Source organism: Nicotiana sylvestris, chromosome 3, assembly GCF_000393655.2.
Source record: "Nicotiana sylvestris chromosome 3, ASM39365v2, whole genome shotgun sequence".
NCBI classification, from domain to species: Eukaryota; Viridiplantae; Streptophyta; class Magnoliopsida; order Solanales; family Solanaceae; genus Nicotiana; species Nicotiana sylvestris.
Genome location: NC_091059.1, coordinates 163,207,547 through 163,230,190, shown reverse-complemented (window position 1 = coordinate 163,230,190; position 22,644 = coordinate 163,207,547).

Genomic DNA, 22,644 nt, shown 5'->3' with positions numbered 1-22,644 from the left:
CTTATTGCCTGAGCAGTTCGTAATGGGTGAGACGAGATCATTGAATTCGAGATCAGTGCAATCTGAGTATATGAAGTAAATTAAGGGGCTAAGACCATTGTTTGGTTCATAATGAGGTGATAGTTCTTGCCAGAAGTATAGACCCAATGAATTGTTGATTCGGCGGTGTTATGAATTTATACAGATCTCATCCGTCATGTCGGTATTGTAAGAATTTGAACAAGACCTATGTATGCCATACAGAGCATGGGATATGTAATGATTTTTCTTCTAGATGGGATCAATGAAAGTTCTTGACTAGTTGATTACGTAAACGTTCATGGTTCGGAAGGGAGGTGAAGTCCTCATGTTACCTTAGGATGATATGGTATATGCGATATGTTGTGAAGGATTGAGATTTGTGTGTGTAAGGTTATGGTTCAGTTCTGAATGGAAATTCATAACATTCTTAGGCAGTACGGGCAGCTTTAGGTGATTAGAGGGATGAGCTTCAGATGATTAGGGTGAATGATCTTCAGATGATTAAGGAAATTGTATTTCTAATTATAGTGATTTGTAGAGGGTATATGTTTCAGGAAAAAAGGCCAATGTGATTAAGTTGATGGCACTTCAATAGTATTGTAGCACTTTAAGGCTGGATCGACTGCTAATATTCGAGTTTCTTGTATGGCACATGGAAATTTTAGAGTATTTATCATGGAATGATTGGGTATCAAAGGTGTGCATGGATTCGTACGGTGGAAACTGGAATCAGGTATGATGATTTGTGTGCCATATGGAGTTGGAGACTGGGAGTTCTCATGTACAGGCTAGGTTGTGGTGGTGGATCGTGTGTATTCGACACCATTTAGCGGCAATCGGGATTTGGAGGCTCAAGTGGATCTTTGTTTGCTGCTATGTCAGATTTTGGATGTGATGTCAGGATTCAGACTGGTTGTCTTAGTGTTGAGTGATTCTGAACTATTGCGCTACGGGAAATACCGAAAATGCCACAGGTTGAGTGATGAAGTGCATTGGATTATGTTCTAGCAGAGTGGTTTATATTTCAAAAGACCAGCGGATGGTTGGGAAGGATTGCTTTCTTAATTGGGCATTCGTGATGGATGTCAGTGCAAAGGTTGCTATCATTAATTCAGTTCCGGTGTTGGGGGACTTTTCAGATGAGTTTCATATGGCTAGGCATGTCGCCGGGTGAGGTTGTTGATTTCGGTATTAATTTGGTGTCGGGCACCGGATTGTCTGGCTCCGATAGGAGTTGTAGTAGTGAAAGTCGAGCAGGATGAGTAATTGGGTATTGCTCAGGGGATAACATATCGGCTATGTTCTATCAGGTTTGCGTGGTGTGTGTTATTTGTTTCACCATGGGTGTAATGATTTGCTTTGGATCCAGACATCAATTGAGCATGGTTGTCGATTTCAAGCATAGTGACTTGAGGTGTTTCATGTGGAGTAGTGGAGTAGTATTTGGATAGGATCGCGCGTTGCAGCAAAGCTGTGTGGAAACATGACCTTGCGGGTCATATTTGTGTGTCCTATTTCTATGATGTGAGACAGGGTCTCAGCCTTGTGTTGTGGCAGTACTGGTGAGTTTGAGGTACAACTCTCTCAGTTGAGTCATTTTCATGAATTGAGTATGTTCGGACCGTTTCTTATTGGTGCGCGTATTATGAAAATTGTGGCTTAGGCCTGTATTGAGGTGTCATATCACCAGAGGGGTGTGTTGGATTCGAGGTGATCATTGGGGTCATTGATGAATACGAACGGATTTGATTTCAGCATGTTTGATGGGTAAATATCGAGGTTCGATTTTAAAAAAAAATTGTTACTATAATTGCTAGAAGAGAAATGGCCTCATGAATGGTTGATCTGAGCAATGGTTATGATTTATTGCATGTTTCAATTATCATTGGCAGTATATGAGAGTGTTGGAATGAGACATTGGCTAATAAGAGATTTCTATCGGTATTTGGTTGTTGTGGGCAGCTGCTGTGAATGGAAGTTATTGCTGCATTTGTTTGAGTTATTGGTATATCATACAATTGCACCTAAGGTTGCAGGCATGGTCTATTACAGCTGGTTCAAACTTATTCTGAATGTAGGTGTGAGGTTCTGATCTTGTGTATGATTCCGAAAAGGTGAAATGTGGCTCTATGATTTATGGGCTAGACTAGATTGTGTGATCTTAGTTACAACGCGTTATCGGACCCATGTGAGATAGGGCGACATGGGGTCATCCCCGGGTTTATGCTTGATAAGGTCATTCAGCTTTTGGTTGACTTCTAGAACAACTCTGGGTACGCTCGAGGACGAGCATTTGTTTAAGTTGGAGAGAATGTGACGACCCGACCCGTTGTCTCATGAGTTACTGTCTCGTTCGTCCCATTTTTTGCTTCCTCATGTTTCATTATCGGTATTGGGTGCATTAGAATTTATTTGGAGCGATTTTGATAAGAAATGAGACATTTAGTCTCTTTTAAGAAGGCTTAAGTTGAAAAAGTCAACCAGATGTTGACTTATGTGTTAAAGGGTTCGGATGTGAGTTCCGATGGTTCGGTTAGCTTCTGGAGGTGATTTGTGACTTAGGAGAGTGATTGGAAGTGGTTTTGGAGGTACGATGTAAAATTGGGCTTGAATTGGCGAAATTAGTATTTTGGCGAATTTCGGTTGATAGGTGAGATTTTGATCCAAGGGTCGGAATGGAATTTCGAGAGTTGCCGTAGCTCCGTTAAGTAATTTGGGATATGTGTGCAAAATTTCAGGTCATTCGGACGTGATTTGGTTGGGTTTTTGATCGAATGCGTGTTTTGGAAGTTTTAGAAGAACTTAGGCTCGAATTTGAGGTAATTTGATGGTTTTTGGTGTTGTTGAAGTGTTTTGATGATTGGAACGAGGTTGAAAAATGTTTTAGGATGCGTTGGTGTTTTTGGTTGAGGTCCCGGAGGCCTCGGGTGTGTTTCGGGTGAGTTTTGAGCGAGTACGGACATCCCGGAACTTAGAAAATGGATGGGGCAGTCATTGGTGCGCGGGGCGCGGCCCTTTTTGCGCTGGGCGCGGGGGTGCGGTCAAGTGCGCGGTCCGTGCGAAATGAAGACCTGCAGGTTGCTGGTCCTACTTCGGAAGCTCATATCTTTTGATATACGAGGTGATTCAAACACGAAGGTTGTAGCCCGTCGTGTCTAGTTTCCAGAAAGGTAAAGATATCGCAATTTGGACATCTCTAGTGAACGTTATAGCCAAGATACTAAATCTTGTCCATGCAGAGCAAGGCCTGCGTGGCCGCGGACGTTTCTATGCGGATCCCGCTGGTTTTGCGTGGACCGCGGTCATTTTTGTGCGGTCAGCGGTGTCGGAATCTGAGGGGTACTCTATAAATACGAGGTTTTGGGTTTTATTTGATATTTTGACCTAGAGAGCTCGGATTTTGGTGATTATTCGAAGGTTTTTCAAGAAATTGGTCGGGGTAAGTGATTCTAACTCAGATTTGGTTAAAGTACATGAATCTATCACTAAATTCATCATTTAATTCGTGATTTGAGATGGAATTTGGGAAGAAAATTGTAGAACCTTTCAAAATTGTAAAATGATGATTTGAAGGACCAAATGGTATCGGAATTGGATAATTTTGGTACGATTAGACTCGTGAGGGTATGAGGATTCTGAAAATGTAAATTTTACCCGATTCCGAGATGTAGGCCCGGGGCTCGGGTTTTGCTAATTTCGCGATTTTTGATATTTTTTGAATGTTTTCTCTTGGGCTTTGTTCCCTTAGCATATTGTGACGTATTCGTTCTGATTTTGGATAGATTCGACGCGCGTGGAGGCCAATTCAAGGGGCAAAGGCATCGTGAGCTAGAGAATTAACCAGTTCGAGGTGAGTAATTGATGTAAATGATGTCCTGTGGGTTTGAAACCCCGGAATTTCACATCGTAACGCTATATTGAGGTGACTTGCACGCCGGATAGCGCGCGTGGGGTAGAGCACCGTTGGGGATTGTGACTTGGTCCGTCCCGAGAGAAATTTTACTACATTTTTGGTTGAGACTTATAATTTATTATTGTGAATTGGGCTTGTTGCCATGCTTTGGGCCTTGTGCCGACCTGTAGAACCCTTAGGGGATTTTTGACTGGTTTTCCTCACTTATTTTGTTAAAGAATTTATATCCTCAGTCATGTTTCCAATTGTAGGCTTCTTGCCAAATTTTTGAATCCTTCAGGGATTGACATCACTGCTTTCGCATATTTTGCATATCATTTGACCTCAGTCCAAGGTTTTAAATACTGTTTTGCAAACTCAACCATCTTTCTAAGATTTGAAAACTTAAATGATATTTCGGGCTGAGAACTACTGTTTTACAAATGCTCAAGGGGCTTATGATGATTTCTGGACTGAGCATGGATCGGGCTGCGTGCTACAACAGTGTTATATTGATATTGAGGACGAAAGCCTGGGTGATTATACTGAGATTGATATGAGGCCGAGGGCCTAGATTTGATGCCACGAGATGACTTGATATTGCACTTGGGCTGTTGGAGCCCCTCCGGAGTCTGTACACACCCCCAGTGAGCGCCGTCGACGATAAATAAAATGGATGGCTCGGGCTGTATGTCGTAGTGGGTACTAGAGATTACCATCATATGCATTGCATTGCACTCATGCATTTATTTTTATCTGGTATACTTGTCTCAGTATTTGGTACTCTGATTTAATTGACTTGTTGCTTCACTATTTGTTGCTCTAAACTGCCAGTTATAGTTTACTTTGTATTTTTCCACGATTTTTTATTCTCAGCCTTTATTTATGTTTATTACTCACTGGGTCGGAGTACTCACATTACTCCTCGCACCTTGCGTGCAGATCCAGGTACACCACAGGCTAAGTGAGGATTTGTTTAGCTGAGCAGCAGTATCCGGGAGTATTGAGGTAGTTGCATGGTGTTCGCAGCCTTTATCTCTCCCCTCTATCTCTATCTTTTATTCCGCATTTTTCCTAGACAGACTTGTAATAGGTGGATATTCTGTATTAGAGGCTCATATTCGTGACACCGGATTCTATTAGGCTATGGTGTGGAATTTTAGTTGAATTTCCGCAGGTTTTATTATTAATTATACACTTGAGAGTGATGACTTAGTAAATTCTCTGTGATATTTATCTATAATCTGAATAAGAATTTGGGATAATGTTGTTGAATGGTCGGGCTTGCCTAGCAGTGTGTTGGGTGCCATCATGACCGGGGTTGGGGTCGTGACATGAATAAAAGGAGAGAGTCTGGAAAAGAAAATAGCGGTGTAAGGGCTAAGGGAGGTAATTACCTGTTTTGAAAACTAATGTCCCAAAATATACTGAAACTCTGCCGAAATTTTGAAAAAAAAAAGAAATTATTTTTGAAAAAAAGAATAGAAAAAAAGAGAGTTGGCTTTTGTTTTGTCAAAATTGCCCGAGCTACGCCAGTTTGATTCTCACCGGATGTGGGATACGTAGGCAACCCCCATCGGGTCCAACTTTCTTTTTGCAAAAATAGCCCAAAAGGCATCAAAATTTTCTTACTTTGTTGGAAATAAGTAGGGTGATGCCATTCTTGTCAAAAATAGCCGAATGACCCTAAAAGGGTGCCGGAATGCTGCTTTTGCAAGAACAGCCGCATGTGGTCATTTTTCAAGGTTTTCGCCGGTTACCCAACACAGCCTTAAAATCTTCGTCTTCGAGGTGCTGAAATGCCGTATTTGCAAAATTGGATTTTATTTTTAATTTGAAAAAAAAATGTCAACTTTGTCTTTGAGTCAAATGAGTCTTGATTTTTGCTCACCCTAATGAATGTGCAGAATGAGCACGAGTCCAAGTTTGCCGATAACAGTCAGGAACAAGATCCCTTTGGAGTTGCATATGTGGTGGGAGGATCTAGGAAAATCGGAGCAAGATAAGGTCAATCTACATTTGCCCATAACGTATTTCACTTCTCGGATTTTGAACTCACCCCAACCTTGGAAGAGATAGCAGGTTATATGGAAAGTGCTGAAGGGCTGAGGCATAAGTATCTGATCGCTCCAAGAGCAGTTAACTCTCACAAATTCATAGATTTTCTAAAGATAAGCAAGGGAGTCCCGTACTCCGAGTTGGAGGGTGGTTTTCCACTCTACGTTTTATATACCAGAGGTACGAGCATGTAGGAGGGTTCAACGATCCGAGAAGCGGGATTTGTAGCAAAGGGAACCGAACAAAATGGGATGAGCATAGGCGTTTCGCCTTCATTGTAGCTTTCTTAGGCCTTGTGGTGTTTCCCCGAAAAGATGGGAATATCGATTTGCGGGTGGCTGGAGTCGTCAAGGTCCTGATTACCAACGCCAAGAGCACTCTTGCCCCTATGATAGTGTCTGAGATATACCGAGCTCTCACAACTTGTAAAGCTGGGGCAGATTTCTTCGAGGGATGTAATTTGCTATGACAGATGTGGATGATCGAGCACCTGTGTCATCGACCTCAGTATATGAGTTACGGATCCATAGAGAAAAGTTGCATTGAAGAGTTTGACACAAGGATTTTAGGGTTCAAGCTGCCATAGGGGTTTAGAGATTGGGTATCCCGCCTTCGTTCCATCATTGTGGGACAAATAGAATGGACACTGGGTTGGCTTCCTGTTGAAGAAATTGTGTATATGCCCTCCACTGGTCCTTACTTCCTCCTAATGGGTCTGCGAAGTATTCATCCCTACGCTCCTTACCAGGTGATGAGACAGTTGGGAAGGTGTCAAGTGATGCACCCAGATGAAGATCTTAGTGTTTATGAAGTCGAGGTTAGTTCCGATGGCCAATTTCATGAAGAAACAATTTGTTCTATTTGGAACGAATGCCAGTATTTAACAATGAACACTCGAGTGCATGACCTATCTAGAGGCGAGGTCTCACCCGCCTACCTTTCCTGGTATAGAAAGAAGAACGCCTCAAGGGCTGAACCTGAAAGACCTGCCAAGAAGCCTCACATTCAGGGATTCGTTGAGGCGTCGCAAGAACAATGGGTTTGGTTAGCCAAGGAGAATGAGTACAGGGCTACAATAGGAAAACTGGAAAAGCGAGTCAGGGATCTCCAATTCGAGAATGGTTTGCAAGCCGCGGCGGATGAGGGTGAAAAGAAAAGGCTAGCCAAAGAAAATGAGGCCCTTCGAGCCCAAATTCGGGAAATGAAAATAGCATCTGAAAATCCCGCCAGAAGTGCAAAAGATGAAAAGCTTATAAAGAACCTTAGGCATAAGGTGAGTGAGTATGGCTTCAATTTGAACAAGGCAGAGGGCGAATTAGCAAGGGCTTGAACAAAGCTAGCTAAAAATGTGGAGGAACGAGAGCGCTTGGTTAAGCAATTAAAAGAGACTTTAAGGCAGAAAGGGAACACTGTTACGCAACAATGGCACATTTAAAGAGAGATTTGCAACAACTTCAAGAACAGAATCATGTATCCGAACAAACTTTGGAAGCCAGGGCCCAGCAGATTGGGCGTTTGTTGCAAGAAAGGGTGTCATAAGAGAGAGAGTCAGAAGGATCGCCGACTACATCGCAATGAAATGCAGTAGTTGTAAGGATATGACTAGATCCATGTTCTTTGCCACCGCGATGACCTTTGCTCGCCAGATAATGGAAGATCTCTACCACCTCCAAGGGGAGTTAGCATGTAGACCAGTGGCTAGACCGAATGATGTCCCGCGGGCCTCAGGAGCAGTTGATGCATTGATATATTCATGATTTTCATTGGAATCTGTTAGTCCATTTTCGAGTGTGTGTTTTCGTCTTTTGTTGGAGTCTGTTAGTTTGCTTTTAAGTTCTTATTTCCATATTTTCATCAAAGTCTGTTAGTTTCTTTTGAGTCCGTTAGTTTTTGAGTCGTTGTAATCAAAGCATTTTCTTTCTTTTTAAAAATTTGAAAATCCCAAAATATTTTATTACTTATTTTTACATTTATCTCTAGAACTACGCTCGATCTGATTCATGCGAGGTCATGATACACAGACAATCTCCATAGGATTCGACCATAACCCAAAAGAAAGAAAAAAGTGATAAGTAAAAAGATGAGGAAAAGAAAAGGAGAGAAAAATAAGAGCGAAAAGAAAAGGAAGAAGCCGTGAGAAGGAAACAATGACAAAACAAGAGGGAAATGAGAGAATAAAAAGGAAATCAAGCAAAGGAAGGAAAAGAAAGGAAAAGATAAAAAAGAGAGAAAAGAAAAAGAGAAGAGGAAAAAAGAGAGAAAAGAGAAGTTGCAAATGGAAATAAGGAAAAGCCGGAATGACGCAAGCAACCGATCAAATGCATAATAGAAACGGTTAACTGCTTAGGTGCATTCACTCCTCAAATGTATGGTTGTCTATCTGTTAAAGCCCTAATTGCTAACAAGTTTGTTATTGATGAAAAACAATCAGGTAGGTGGTTAGTTTGATTGGCATTTTGGCAACTCACTCCTACAACACCCGGTCCAAAAACAAGCTAAACATGGCCAACCAGGAACTTGAGGCAAGTATTGTCGATCCATCAAAAGAGGTGGAAGAATCAGAGGTTAATCTGAAAGATGAGTTGTATAAGCTGAATCAGCAGATGACTGAAATGTACCAAGCATGGGCAAAAAGGCACCCACTGCCAGTTTACCCCGCCAACCCTGCTTTTATCCCGTCATTGGCTCAGACCCCGGAACCTCCCACTATGAACTCATCTCCGGCCTTTCCCTTCTACCAACAGTGCTATGGAACCACTTCCCATACATCACAAGCTCCGCCACCCAAACAAGTCCCGTACCCTCCTCCACTAGTCACTCCTATTTTTGTGGCACCTCCACCTGCTGCATTACACCGATCCTCTAGTGAGCCTCTGTTCCAGACTCACGAACCCCCCGGAGCCCACTTTCAAGGTTCCCGAACCCTATTCCTACACTTCTCATTTTGAACTCCCTGCGGAAACTGAAAAACCATCTAAAAATCCCGAACAGGAGGAGATGTTTAGGAAAGTTAAAAGCCTGGAACAGTCATTCAGGAACATGCAGAGGTTGGAAGGTCAAGTAAGTGTGACTTACAAAGATCTATGTCTATTTCCAAATGTTCAATTGTCGGCAGGGTTTAAGATGCCCAATTTTGATTTGTATGATGGGCACGGTGATCCAGTGACACATTTGAGAGGTTTTTGTAGCAAAATGAGGGGAGCTAGCGGGAAAGATGAGCTGCTAATGGCGTATTTCAGTCAAAGTCTGAGTGGATCAGCGCTAGAATGGTATACTCGGCAGGATCACGGAAGATGGTACACATGGGATGATCTAGCCCAGGCATTTGCTTGCCACTTCCAGTATAATCTCGAGATTATTCTGGATCGTCTGTCTTTGATAAAACTTGAGAAAAAGCACAATGAAAGTTTCAGGGAATATGGTTTTAGGTGGAGAGAGCAGGCAGCAAGGGTTGACCACTCTAATGAAAGAAAGTGAAATGGTGAATTATTTTCTGCAGACCTTAGAACCTACTTATTATGGTCATCTGGTATCAGCTGTAGGAAAGTCCTTCAATGAAGTGGTAAAAATGGGCAGTATGGTAGAAGAAGGGCTCAAGACAAACAAAATCATGAGTTATTCGGCTATTAAGGCAACCACCCAGGCCATTCAAAGTGGAACTGGGGGAGTAATTGGAAAGAAGAAGAAAGAGGATATAGCAACGATTGATTCAGGAGCTTGGTTCGGACCTAGGGGTCTATCGTATTACTCTAACCAACCTTGACCCCACCACCAAACCTACCCTCATACCCCATATAGCCCACCACAACACTATTATCCACCACCAGACCCCCCATTTTTCTGTCCACCATGCCCAAACATACAGACAACCTCCGGCCCACGCATAATGGCGTGCGCCAGTCCCACAAAATATATACCCAGCTCCACAAAATGCCTATCCACCCCTAAGAGCCCACCGAAACCCTCCTGGATCAGGTTTCTGGCCCAACCAAGCGTTTAAGAACGAGAGGTTGCAAAAGAAGAAAACTTTCACTCCATTGGGAGAATCATATACCAGTTTGTTCCACAGGTTACGACAATTGGGTATGCTGAGTCCGATCGAGCCAAAACTGTCAAATCCTCCCCCGAGGAACCTTGATCATTCTGTGAGTTGTGAATATTGTTCTGGTGCTCCGGAGCACGATACAGAGAAGTGTTGGCAATTGAAAATAACTATTCAAGAGCTCATTGATACTAATCGGATTGAGGTCCAAGCTCCAGAGGCACCCAATATCAACCATAATCCGTTGTCAGCCCATCCTGAGACAAATATGATCGAGATAGTGCATAGGGGAGGGGAACCCAAGAAGCCTTCATAGACCGTCATGATGATCCGGGCCAGTGAACTTAGGCCGGTTAGAAAGCTAACAAGTGAGAAATCAGTGATCCAGTTGAGCGAGGCAAACAGTGAACCATCTGCAGTAGCCAAAAAGGGACCCCAAGTGATGTGGCAATAAAACAAGAAGTAGCCAAAGTGGTTGTGCCAGGAGTGGAGAACAAGACTATTATAATTGTGGAAGGTGCATGCATAGACCCTATCATTATCAAGCCGGTAACTCAATTACCGATAGTCAACAACAGCCGGTCCCGTGGAATTATGAACGAGTGACAGTGACTTACAAGGGGAAAGAAATTAAAGAAGAAGTTTGTGAGACCCATGGTTTGACTCGATCGGGGAGATGCTTTGCCCCCGAAGAGTTGAGAAAAGCTAAAAGCTCCAAAGACAACCCAGTGCTAGTGAAGAAAGCTATGACCGAAGAAGAAACAGATGAATTCTTGAGAAAGATGAAAATACAGGACTATTCCATTGTGGAGCAGTTGAGGAAGACACCGGCTCAGATCTCCCTATTGTCATTATTGATCCATTCAGACGAGCACCGTCGGGCTTTGATGAAGATCCTGAATGAGGCCTACGTTCCTGACAAAATCTCAGTAAACCACCTGGAAAAGATAACTAACAAGATATTTGAGGTAAACAGAGTTACTTTTTTTGATGATGAGTTGCCCATGGAGGGTACTGAGCACAATAGAGCCCTCTATCTCACGGTGAAATACGAAGATTTCGTGGTTACCCGAGTACTGGTCGACAATGGTTCTAGTGCGAACATTTGCCCTCTCTCCACTTTGAACAAATTGAAGGTGGATGATGAAAGAATTCACAAGAATAGTATCTGCATTCGGGGATTCGACGGTGGAGGGAAAGATTCAGTCGGGGACATGGTGCTTGAGCTTACAATAGCGCTTGTTGAATTTACCATGGAGTTCCAGGTGCTCGATGTAGCTATTTCTTACAATCTGCTGTTGGATCGGCCTTGGATTCATGCTGCAAAAGTGGTCCCATCTACTCTTCATCAAATGGTCAAGTTTGAATGGGATAGACAGGAAATTGTTGTGCACGGCGAGGATAATTTGTGTGCCCATAGTGATGCGATTGTTCCATTCATAAAGTTTGAAGACGACAAGGGGCCATGGGTTTATTAGGTTTCTGACGGTATCGGTAGAGAAAATTCCAGAAGGGAAGTGCATTCTAGTGCCGAGGGTAGCCGCTGCAGCAGTCATGGTAGCCGTTAAAATGTTGAAAAATGTTTTTGTCCCAGGCAAGGGTTTGAGTGCATCTCTGCAAGGTATCGTACAACCAGTGTCTCTCCCCAAAAACTTGGATACATTTGGTTTGGGGTTCAAGCCCACAGTTATGGACATAAAAATAGCCAGAAAGCTGAAACAGAGGGCATGGGTCCTCCCAAATCCCATACCACGTCTCTCCAGATCATTTGTTAGGCCCGTCACCGAGAAACACCCAGCAACAACAGTTCCCAATTCTGTGGTTGGTCCTGATAAGGAGTTGCTTGAAAGGTTTGAGAAATTATTCAACGAGGTGAACATGGTGGCAGTTGGAAAGGGTTCTAGCGAGGCAGATGTGCAATTTGTTGAGCCCAGTGCAAGGATTAACAATTAGGAAGCTATTCATCTCCCCACCAGGAAGGAGTTTCGGTAGTTTGCTTTGATTTTCTTTCAGTTTATCTGGATTATTCCAGGGTTATAATTCAGATTCTATGTTCCATCCGTTTGGATGTATAAACCTTGTTATCTTTCAATTTCAATGAAATGCAATTTCCATTTTCCTCATTCGTGACAGTTTTATTTTTGTCTTCTTTTCTTCCCTGTACAACTCTTTTTATGCTGGTTTCAATAACATGACATGATGAGGAATCTTTGACCCAGTCTTAAAAGCCAATCTAATTCGGAAATAGTAATTCAATAAATAGAGTGTGATAATGATTCAGAATACGACGAGGATGAGGCCTTTGAAGAGATTAGTAAAGAACTAAGCCATTTTGAAGAAAAACCCAAGCCTAACCTGAGTGATACAGAAGCAATCAATTTAGGGGACCCAGATAATATCAGAGAAACTAAAATAAGTGTCCATCTTGAACCTCAACTCAGGGAAGAGATAATTAAAGCATTACTTGAGTACAAAGACGTCTTTGCATGGTCATATGATGACATGTCGGGTTTAAGCACTGACTTGGTGGTTCACAAATTGCCCACCGACACGGCATTACCTCCTGTCAAGCAGAAGCTGATGAAATTTAAGACGGATATGAGTGTGAAAATCAAAGAAGAGGTCACTAAGTAGTTTGATGCAAAAGTCATTTGGGTCACTCAGTATCCCACTTGGTTAGCCAATGTAGTACATGTGCCAAAGAAGGATGGCAAGACCAGGGTGTGTGTTGATTACTGTGATCTCAATAAAGTGAGTCCCAATGACAACTTCCTACTGCCAAATATCCACATTCTGATTGACAATTGCGCCAAACATAAGCTTGGGTCTTTTGTGGACTGTTATGCGAGTTATCATTAGATCTTAATGGATGAGGAAGATGCAGAGAAGACGAAATTCATCACACCATGGGGAACATACTGCTACAGGGTCATGCCTTTCAGGTTGAAAAATGCTGGGGCAGCTTACATAAGAGCAATGAAAATCATATTTCATGACATGATACATAAGGAGATTGAGATTTATGTGGATGATGTAATCATAAAGTCTAGAAAGTAGTCTGATCACGTCACAGATTTGAGGAAATTCTTCCAAAAGCTTCGCAGGTACAACCTTAAGCTCAATCTTGCAAAATGCGCATTCGGTGTGCCATCCAGAAAATTGTTGGGATTCATAGTCAACTGCCGAGGTATTGAATTGGACCCGTCAAAGATTAAAGCTATCCAAGAATTGCCACCTCCAAGGAACAAGACTGAGATGATGAGTTTATTAGGGAGGTTGAATTACATTAGCAGGTTTATTGCTCAGCTTACGACAACTTGTGAGCCTATCTTCAAACTGTTGAAAAACGATGCTGCAGTCAAGTGGACGGATGAGTGTCAAGAAGCATTTGATAAGATAAAAGGGTATTTGTCAAACCCACCTATGTTGGTGCCACCAGAACCAGGGAGACCTTTGATTCTATATTTGATGGTTTTGGACAATTTGTTTGGTTGTGTGCTGGGTCAGCATGACATCACTGGCAGGAAAGATCAGGCCATCTATTATCTTAGCAAGAAGTTCACATCTTACGAGGTTAAGTACACTCACCTTGAGAGGACATGGTGCGCCCTAACTTGAGTGACACAGAAGTTGAAGCATTATTTGTCATCTTACACTACTTACCTCATCTCGCGTTTGGATCCATTAAAGTATATCTTTCAGAAGCCTATGCCCACATGGAGGCTCGCAAAGTGGCAGATCTTGCTCACAGAATTTGACATCGTCTATGTGACCGCGATAAAAGCCCAGGAGTTGGCCGATCATTTGGCTGAGAACCCAGGGGATGAAGAATATGAGCCTTTGAAGACTTACTTCCCTGATGAAGAGGTAATGCATATTGATGAGTTGGAACAAGTTGGAGAGTCAGGTTGGAAACTCTTCTTTGATGGAGCTGCTAATATGAAAGGCGTTGGGATATGAGCGGTGTTGATTTCTGAAACAGGACATCACTACCCTGTTACGGCTCAGCTTCGCGTCTACTGTACTAATAACATGGCTGAATACGAGGCATGCATTTTGGGTTTGAGGTTAGATGCAGACATGGGTGTCCATGAAGTTTTGGTCTTAGGGGACTCGGACCTTCTGGTGCATTAGATTCAAGGGGAATGGGAAACACGAGATCTAAAACTCATACCATACCGGCAATATTTGCATGATCTTTGTCAAGGGTTTCGATCAGTAGGGTTCAGGCACATTCCAAGGATCTATAACGAAGTTGCTGATGCTACCTTGGCGTCAATGCTACATCATCCGGATAAGGCTAATGTTGACCCGTTGCATATTCAGGTCCATGATCAGCATGCTTACTGTAATGTGGTAGAAGAAGAACTTGATGGTGATCCTTGGTTTCATGATATTAAGGAATATATCAGGATCGGGGTGTATCCGGTACAAGCCACAGGTGATCAAAAGAGAACAATTCAGCGGTTAGCTAGTGGATTTTTCTTTAGTAGAGGGGTTTTGTACAAAAGGACTCCAGATCTTGGATTGTTAAGATGCATAGATGCTAGACAGGCCACAACTATCATGTCCGATGTACATTCTGGAGTCTGTGGACCGCATATGAGCTGGTATGTATTGGCAAAGAAGATCCTCCGAGCAGGTTATTATTGGCTCACTATGGAGCGAGATTGTATCAGTTTCGTGCGCAAGTGTCATCAGTGCCAAGTGCATGGAGATTTGATTCATTCTCCACCATCTGAATTGCACACAATGTCTGCACCATGGCCTTTTGCCGTGTGGGGCATGGATGTCATTGGGCCAATTGAGCCATCAACATCAAATGGGCACAGGTTCATTCTAGTGACCATCGACTATTTCACCAAGTAGGTAGAGGCTAAAACATTCAAGTCCGTAACCAAGAAAGTGGCGGTTGATTTCGTGCACTCAAATATCATTTGTCGGTTTGGGATACCAAAGGTGATCATTACAGACAATGGGGCTAATCTCAATAGTCATCTGATGAAAGAGGTATGTCAGCAATTCAAGATTATGCATCGTAATTCCACCCCTTTACCGCCCCAAGGCAAACAGAGCAGTTGAAGCGGCCAACAAGAATATAAAGAAGATACTTCGGAAAATGGTGGAAGGTTCCAAGCAATGGCATGAGAAGATGCCTTTTGCATTGCTGGGTTATCGCACTACTGTTCGCACTTCAGTAGGGGCAACTCCTTATTTATTGGTATATGGCACTGAGGCGGTGATACCTGCGGAAATTGAAATCTCGTCCATTCGGATTGTCATTGAGGCCAAAATTGATGATGATGAGTGGGTCAAAACTCGCTTGGAATAGTTGAGTTTAATTGATGAGAAAAGATTAGCAGTAGTGTGTCATGGCCAGTTGTATCAACAGAGAATGGCAAGAGCATATAATAAGAAGGTGCATCCACGGAGGTTTGAAGTGGGTCAGTTAGTATTGAAATGTATCCTTCCCCATCAGGCTGAAGCAAGAGGCAAGTTCGCCCCAAACTGGTAGGGGCCGTTCATCGTGACGAGAGTGTTTTCCAATGGTGCATTGTATTTAACAGACGTGGAAGGCAAATGTGTAGAAATGGCCATTAATTCTGATGCGGTCAAAAGATATTATGTATGATCACTTCGGTTAAATTGTGTTTGTTTGTAATTGGCATATTTTGAAGATCGGAATGACGAAGGCATTTTGTTCCGCTATCTAAATACTTTATCCTTTGTTACCCCTTTGAGCCTTATTTATTTTCTTTCATAGCCCTCTTTCGGAATCAGTAGAAAAGATCAGAAACGCAAGCGTGAAAGACAAGTAAAGAAAAAAAAAGAAAAAAAGAAAAAAAGAACAAAACAACAAAAGAGAAAAGAAGAAAGAAAAGAAAAGAGGAGAAAGAGGAAGAAAAGGAAAAGAAATCACAACAACAAAGTAATTCCTTTGACATGAACTACGTTCGACCTGATTCCTTTTAAGGATACGTAGGCAGCCTCACGGTTCGGTCCTATCAAACAAAAATCCAAAAGTCCTCAAGCAAAGAATCTGGGGCAGAAACTGTGGTTGTTGCAAGAAATTTGATTTCAAAAGTTGTAATTTTGAACTCATTTGAATTATTTTGAGCCTTTGACACCCCTTCTTTCTAACCCTATGCAAAAGCCCACATTACGGTCCAAAGAAAAACCTTTTGATCAGTCTTCAAGAGAAGCCAAATCGAGCAAGTAGAGGTGATTCATATTAGGGGCAATGCTTTGGTCCAAGCAGGAAAAAATAATCAAAAAATGAGAGAGCCTTATTGGTGAAAACCTTCAGGGCATCGTAAGGAGAAAATGAGTTGAGAGATGAACAAATGAGAGAGGCTTGTTGGTAAAAACTCTTTAGGGCACTGCAGGTCGAACAAGGTCAAAATTTTGGTGAAGAAATCAGATTATGGAAACTCCGGGGCAACAAAGTATGGCAACTGAAAGTTGATTGGTTGGACAGATTGGACCGATTAATCCAAAATGCATGTCATGATCATTGGTGCCAGCTGCTCCACTCAGATAAGTCTCTTTTCTTTTTCCCCTTCAGATAGTCTTCTAGTTTTGGATTTTTCTTATCCTTAACTCTAAAAGCCATTGCATTTCATGTCTTTTGGGTTTATTTCTCTAAGATGTTCCCAATGTCAGTTCTGTTAAAGCAAATAAGAAGGAATTTCAAAGCTTACTACCAACTTCCAAAAGTTGCACAAGGCGCAGGGCGGCCAAGGCATTGCTAGATGTAGTATGATGTGAAATGGGGTATAAAGGTAAGTGGAAGTTCTATCGGTGAAACGGTTTGGTAATTTCGTGGGAAATGTAGAGGTTCAAACAGATGGGTCAAAGATGTAACACAACGGTTTGGGTATAAGACACTCGAGTCATCCAAGGTCATAGGGTTTGAAAGTCAGTCGGGAAGTTAAGTGGTTCTTGGCCAGTTCAGGGGAAGTCAGTCAAAACAAAGCACGACAGCGGGGATACTTTTAGCAAGAATGCCACAAACTAACTACCACATTTTAAACTGACAAGACTTTTCTTTGATTAAAACAGGGGCGGAAAGTTTCGATCGTTTCGGGGAAATCCTCCATAAGAAAAGGCAAGCACCAGACATGTTTGCCCGTAAACTCTCAGGACCCGCCTGGATAATGGGATTTTATTCGAAGTTTTCAGGACCCGCCTGGATAATGGGATTTCATTCGAAGTTTTCAGGACCTGCCTAGATAATGGGATTTGAAGTTTTTAGGACCCGCCTGGATAATAAGATTTCATTTGAAGTTTTCAGGACCCGCCTGGATAATGAGATTTCATTCGAAGTTCTCAGGACCCGCCTAGATAATGGGATTTCATTTGAAGTTTTCAGAACCCACCTGGATAATGGGATTTCATTCGAAGTTTTCAAGACCCGCCTGGATAATAGGATTTCATTTGAAGTTTGCAGGACCCTCCTGGATAATGGGACCTAGTTTAAAATTCAAAACAATCATGAGTAGCAAGATCTCATATAAATATACCCCAAAGGAACATAAGTAGGTTTCAAAGTTTGTATGTTTGAGATAGGATTCAATTAGGAGTTTTCAGGACCCTCCTGAATAATGGGACTTAGCTTTAAGATTGCCATTAGATAACAATGTGTAACGTAAATTTTGCTATAGGGTAGTATAATTCAGCCATAAGGAATTGTCACTCTTAGGATGAAATTTGACTTTGGATTGTCAGGACCCTCCTGGATAATGGGACGTAGCTTTAAGGTCTGCTTAGATAACAGAATGTGATGAAAGTTGTACCTTTAGAAGATATAGCTTAGTGTTAAAATTGTCGTTAGTTAAGAGTCGTCAGGTCCCTCCTGGATAATGGGACGTAGCCTTAATATTTTCTTGGATAACAAGATATAATGGAAGTAATACCTCCAAGGTATAACTTAGATTTAAAATCGTCGTTTAATTAAGAGTTGCAAGGACCCTCCTTGATAATGGACGGTAGTTTTAAGACCCTCTTAGATAACCGGACTTAGCAGAAGTCATACCTTTAAAACATAATGCAGCTTTTAAAATTGTCATTCAACTAAGAGTTGTCAGGACCCTCCTGGAAAATGGGATCTAGCTTTCAAATTCTTAGAATATTTGGTAACATGATTCAGTTTAACACTCACATATGTACCCAACTACCAAACTGGGGCAGAAAATTTTCCTTGTTTTGTCTATTTTTGTTGAAATCAGGAGCCCATCTGGAGAACAAGGGAATACAATTCAAGTTTTGGTAATCAGGAGTCCACCTGGAGAACAAGGGAATACAATTCAAGTTTTGGTAATCAGGGGCCCACCTGGAGAATAAGGGAATATAATTCAAGTATCGGTAATCAGGAGCCCACCTGGAGAACGAGGGAATATAATTCAAGTTTTCGGCAATCAGGAGCCTATCTGGAGAACAAGGGAATACAATTCAAGTTTTGGCAATTAGGCACCCACCTAGAGAACGAGGGAATATAATTCAAGTTTTCGGCAATCAGGAGCCCACCTGGAGAACAAGGGAATACAGTGCAAGTTTTGGCAATCAGGAGCCCACCTGGAGAACAAGGGAATACAATTCAAGTTTTGGCAATCAGTAGCCCACTTGGGAAGAAAGAGAATACAGTTCAAGTTTCAGCAATCAGGCGCCCACCTGGAGAGAATGGGAATACAATTCAAGCTCAGCAGTCAGGCGTCCACCTGGAGAAAGGGAAAACATCTCAGATTATAATTCAAGTCTACAACAAAGGAATTTCACCGGGAGAATACAAGTCAGCATGGCAATAAGAGCTGCAAGAGCAAGTTTGAAGATATAGGATTTTTGTAATGCATAGATCATAGTCTAGTCTAGCTTCTTTTTATTTTTGACATGGTATAATAAGGGGTTCAGTAAGCAGTAGTAGCAGCAACAGTGAAATCACAGCCCCATGGTAGTCCCAGCTACCAGTCATTCTTGAACTACACTGACCTGATTCATTTTTATCCAAGGATATGTAGGCAACCTCAGAAGCAGGGTGCAGTCAACTCTTTCAAAAGTGCTTCCCATGGAGTATTCAAATGGGCAAAAATCGCTCGTATGCACTCACTTTATCTTTGCACGAAAACTCTTTGTGTTTCCGAGCAAAGAGGGGCAGCTGTGAGCACGTAATTTTTGCCCTATATTAATTACTCCCACAAATTCAAAACAAAATAAAATTTTCCATTATTTGCAATTTCGTATATTTTTGTAGCATTTTTGTTAATTGTTTTGCATTTTGTCTGCGCATGTTAATTTTGTTTAAATTATGAAAAATACAAATATATATGTGAATTTGCATCTAGGATTTAATTTAGCATTTTAAGATTAATTAGTAATTAAGTTATTTTATAAAAAAAGGAAAAAATCACAAAAATAGTTTAATTTGCACCTTTTGATTTTAACTTTGATTTTGAGTAGGTTTTCTTTTAGTTTGTTTTAATTAAATATGATAATTTTTATTTTAGGTTTAATTAGTATTTTTCAGGTTAATTTGGTTTTAGGTTTTAACTTCGATTTTTAGTTTAATTTTGAAAAAAAAGGGGGAAGAAAAGGAATTAAAATAGAAATAAGAGAAATTGAAAAGAATTGAAAAAGAAGAGAGCTGGATTTTGGGCCATATCTAGGTTAATTCGCCAGGCCCAAGCTGGTCCACCCCCATACCCGTCCAAATTGAAGCCCTGACCCGCCCAATACCCGGTCCACCCGTTACCACCCAAAACGACCCAGTTTAGGCCAAATAGATATGAGCCATCTATGTTACTTGATCGGACGACTGGGAACTAGGGAGTTACTTAATGCATATATGTCCAAACAACCCCTACCCCCAGTCATCTCCTTCAACTCTTCAAAGCCCTGCCGAGCTCCGCCCTAAGCCACCGCCCGCCGCCCGCCGGAAATTGCCTACGGCGGTGGTCGATGTCCAATCGTCCCCAAATTTACACTAGATCACCGCCTTACCCTCCTCTTTCCAAAACCTCCACTCCTCACGCCTCGAATCTGGATAGAATCCTACAATTCTTAGATCAAAAACATGAAACCCTAGCGCTGCCACGATGTTCTCCGGTGGCGGCGCCACCTCCAATCGACCCCAAATCTCATCCATGCAACCACCACCCTTTCCTCAACCCCAATCCACCACCATTTCTCTCTAAACTCTCACCAAATTAGTCTATCCTTGAATCTGAAAACAAAGAAGAAGTGAATCCCTCAAGCCTTCAAGTTGCCTTAAGTGATAAGGTTTGAAACGGGTATTGACCGTTTGTTTTCATTGAGAACATAAGGTTAATACTTGTTTCGAATCAAATCGGAGTTTGCTAGGGTTTATCGGTTTTGTTCATGATTTTAGAGGTATTCTTTCCGTCCTCTCTCGTATTCCTCGTTATTGAATTCAGTTTCTCCTGTTTCTCCTCCATTTCTATTTTTTTTCTTTTCTTTTCATTTTTTTATGTTTCTGTTGCTCAGAAGCTTAATTTCGTATGCAATAGCTTTTGAGTTAATTCGTTTTGTTTGTGGAAAAATTAAAATTATTTCGTTTTGTTTTCATAAGTTAGTATTAAAATTGTCAAGTAGCATGTGAGGTATTTTGTTTGAATCCGTTTGTTTAGCTCAGAATTGATGATAGTGAATTAAACTTGTTTGCTTGCTTTGTGGAACTACCTGAGTTCTTTGGACTCAGTCCCCTGGCCCTTTTCTTTGGCTTACCCATTTGTGACCTGTGGTCATTTGAACTAATTTGGGCTCCAAGGATCAGAGGCCCAAGAGCTACTCAGCTCGCTAATGCAAGCCCGAGTTTGGGGTTAGGTCGTTGGGTCAAATTGACCCATGCCCATTTGATTGGCTAAAGGTGAAATTCAGAAATAACAAGGGTATAGGGGGGGGGCAGTTTAGGTAATTGATATGGGAAATATTTTAGTAACTGTTTAAGAAGTTTCTAGAAAGCTAAAAATAAACTTGCTTGGCAAGCAAGTCAAAAATTGAAGGACTGTTAAATAAAAACAAAATTATAAAGGGGATAAAAGGCAAAATGAACCATTTTTCAGCTGCCCTAGTAGTTTGCCTATAAAGGCACTGAAGGAAAGCTGAAGGGGATTTTTGGAGGGATTAAGAGATAGAAATCCAGAAAAAAACTCAAAACGGCTGAAAAATATCAAAATTTACTGTTCTATTAAGTTTGCCTTGAATTTTGAGGTTTCTTTGAATTGCTGAGGCAGTTTTCTGGTTCATGTGGGTTTAAAATGGACTGAGTTTTGGTTGCAAAGGTTTTTGGGTTGAAGGTCTCCTTTAGTAGTGCTTTAGGATTGTTTTCACCTCACTTTCTTTTCGAAATTGGTTGCTGGTTTGAACCCTGCTGTGTTGCTGCTACTTTTTCATCTGCTGAACCTCATTTTTGTTTCCATTATTCCAGGTACATGTTTCTACACTTTACTTAATGTAAAAGTTGGACTTGGGAATTGAAAATGGAAGTCAAGAGCTGTGATTAATAGCCATAGCATCTGTGGTCATAGTTAGCTCTTTTGTTTTACTTTCGATTCTTGTCTCTTGTTTTTAAATATATAACTGAAAAACTGATATTCAGTACATCATATGTTGGTTGCCAAATTGGATGAAGCCTTTGGGATGTAGTTATTATGTGTTGCTCATCTTTGTTTAAGATTTGGATTCAAAACTGTATAAATATGGCATGATTCATGTTGTTCTGGACTTTTAAATGTGTACTAGATAAGTTATCAAGTCTGTTGTAATATGGATCTCCTATGCAAGTCGGGCTGAGGGACAATACTATAGTGTGTGTACTTGATTCGTATGCATGACTGCTCGCTTACATCAGGAATTTGGACATGTTTCTTGGTTTTCTTTAAGATCCAGTTTAAGTTTGTTTTCAGGCTTAGCTTAGTTTTTTTGTTTTGTTTTAGAACCTGAGTTTTTATATCTTAGTCTTTCATCATTTGTTTTGGAATTCGAGGGATGCATTTATGGTCTTGAAACTAGGACTCAAATAATGAGTTTGTGGTTTGGCAAGTTACCAAAATTAGTTAGTCAATTCAATGTTTCACTCATTTGCTGTTGTCAAGTTTGTGACTGGGCTTTATATTTCATCTCATGCGTTGAAATCTAGTGTTTTGCACAATGTTCAGTTTTTTTTTCTTTCTAAAAAATGACTATTTGAGGCAGACCATAATACTGGTTTCATGTGCATTTGTTGTTGTGTTTTGGTCAATGTTATTGGGCCCGGATTTGGACGATTATGTGGGCCTTGGACCATGAGTCCACTTGAATTAAATTTGCCGGCCTCATTAGTCGGCCAGTGCAATTAGCTTTATGAATTACTAGTTGGCGCAACCATGGAAAGCTGTTGGGCCTCACGCCTAGCCCAAACTTTTATGTTAAAACTTTCAGCTTTAGTCTTTCTTGAATTAACCCATGCAGTAGTACAATTCTGACTCTTTAATTGCTCAAATAATCAATTTACTCTAAATAATTGAGGTGCGCCATATTAGATAAAACAAGTAGTTTGTGGCCCTCCGAGCTTTAGTTTAAATACCTTCACTTTTAAAATAGAATCGAGGCGCGCCGCACCAATCAAAATCTCAAATGC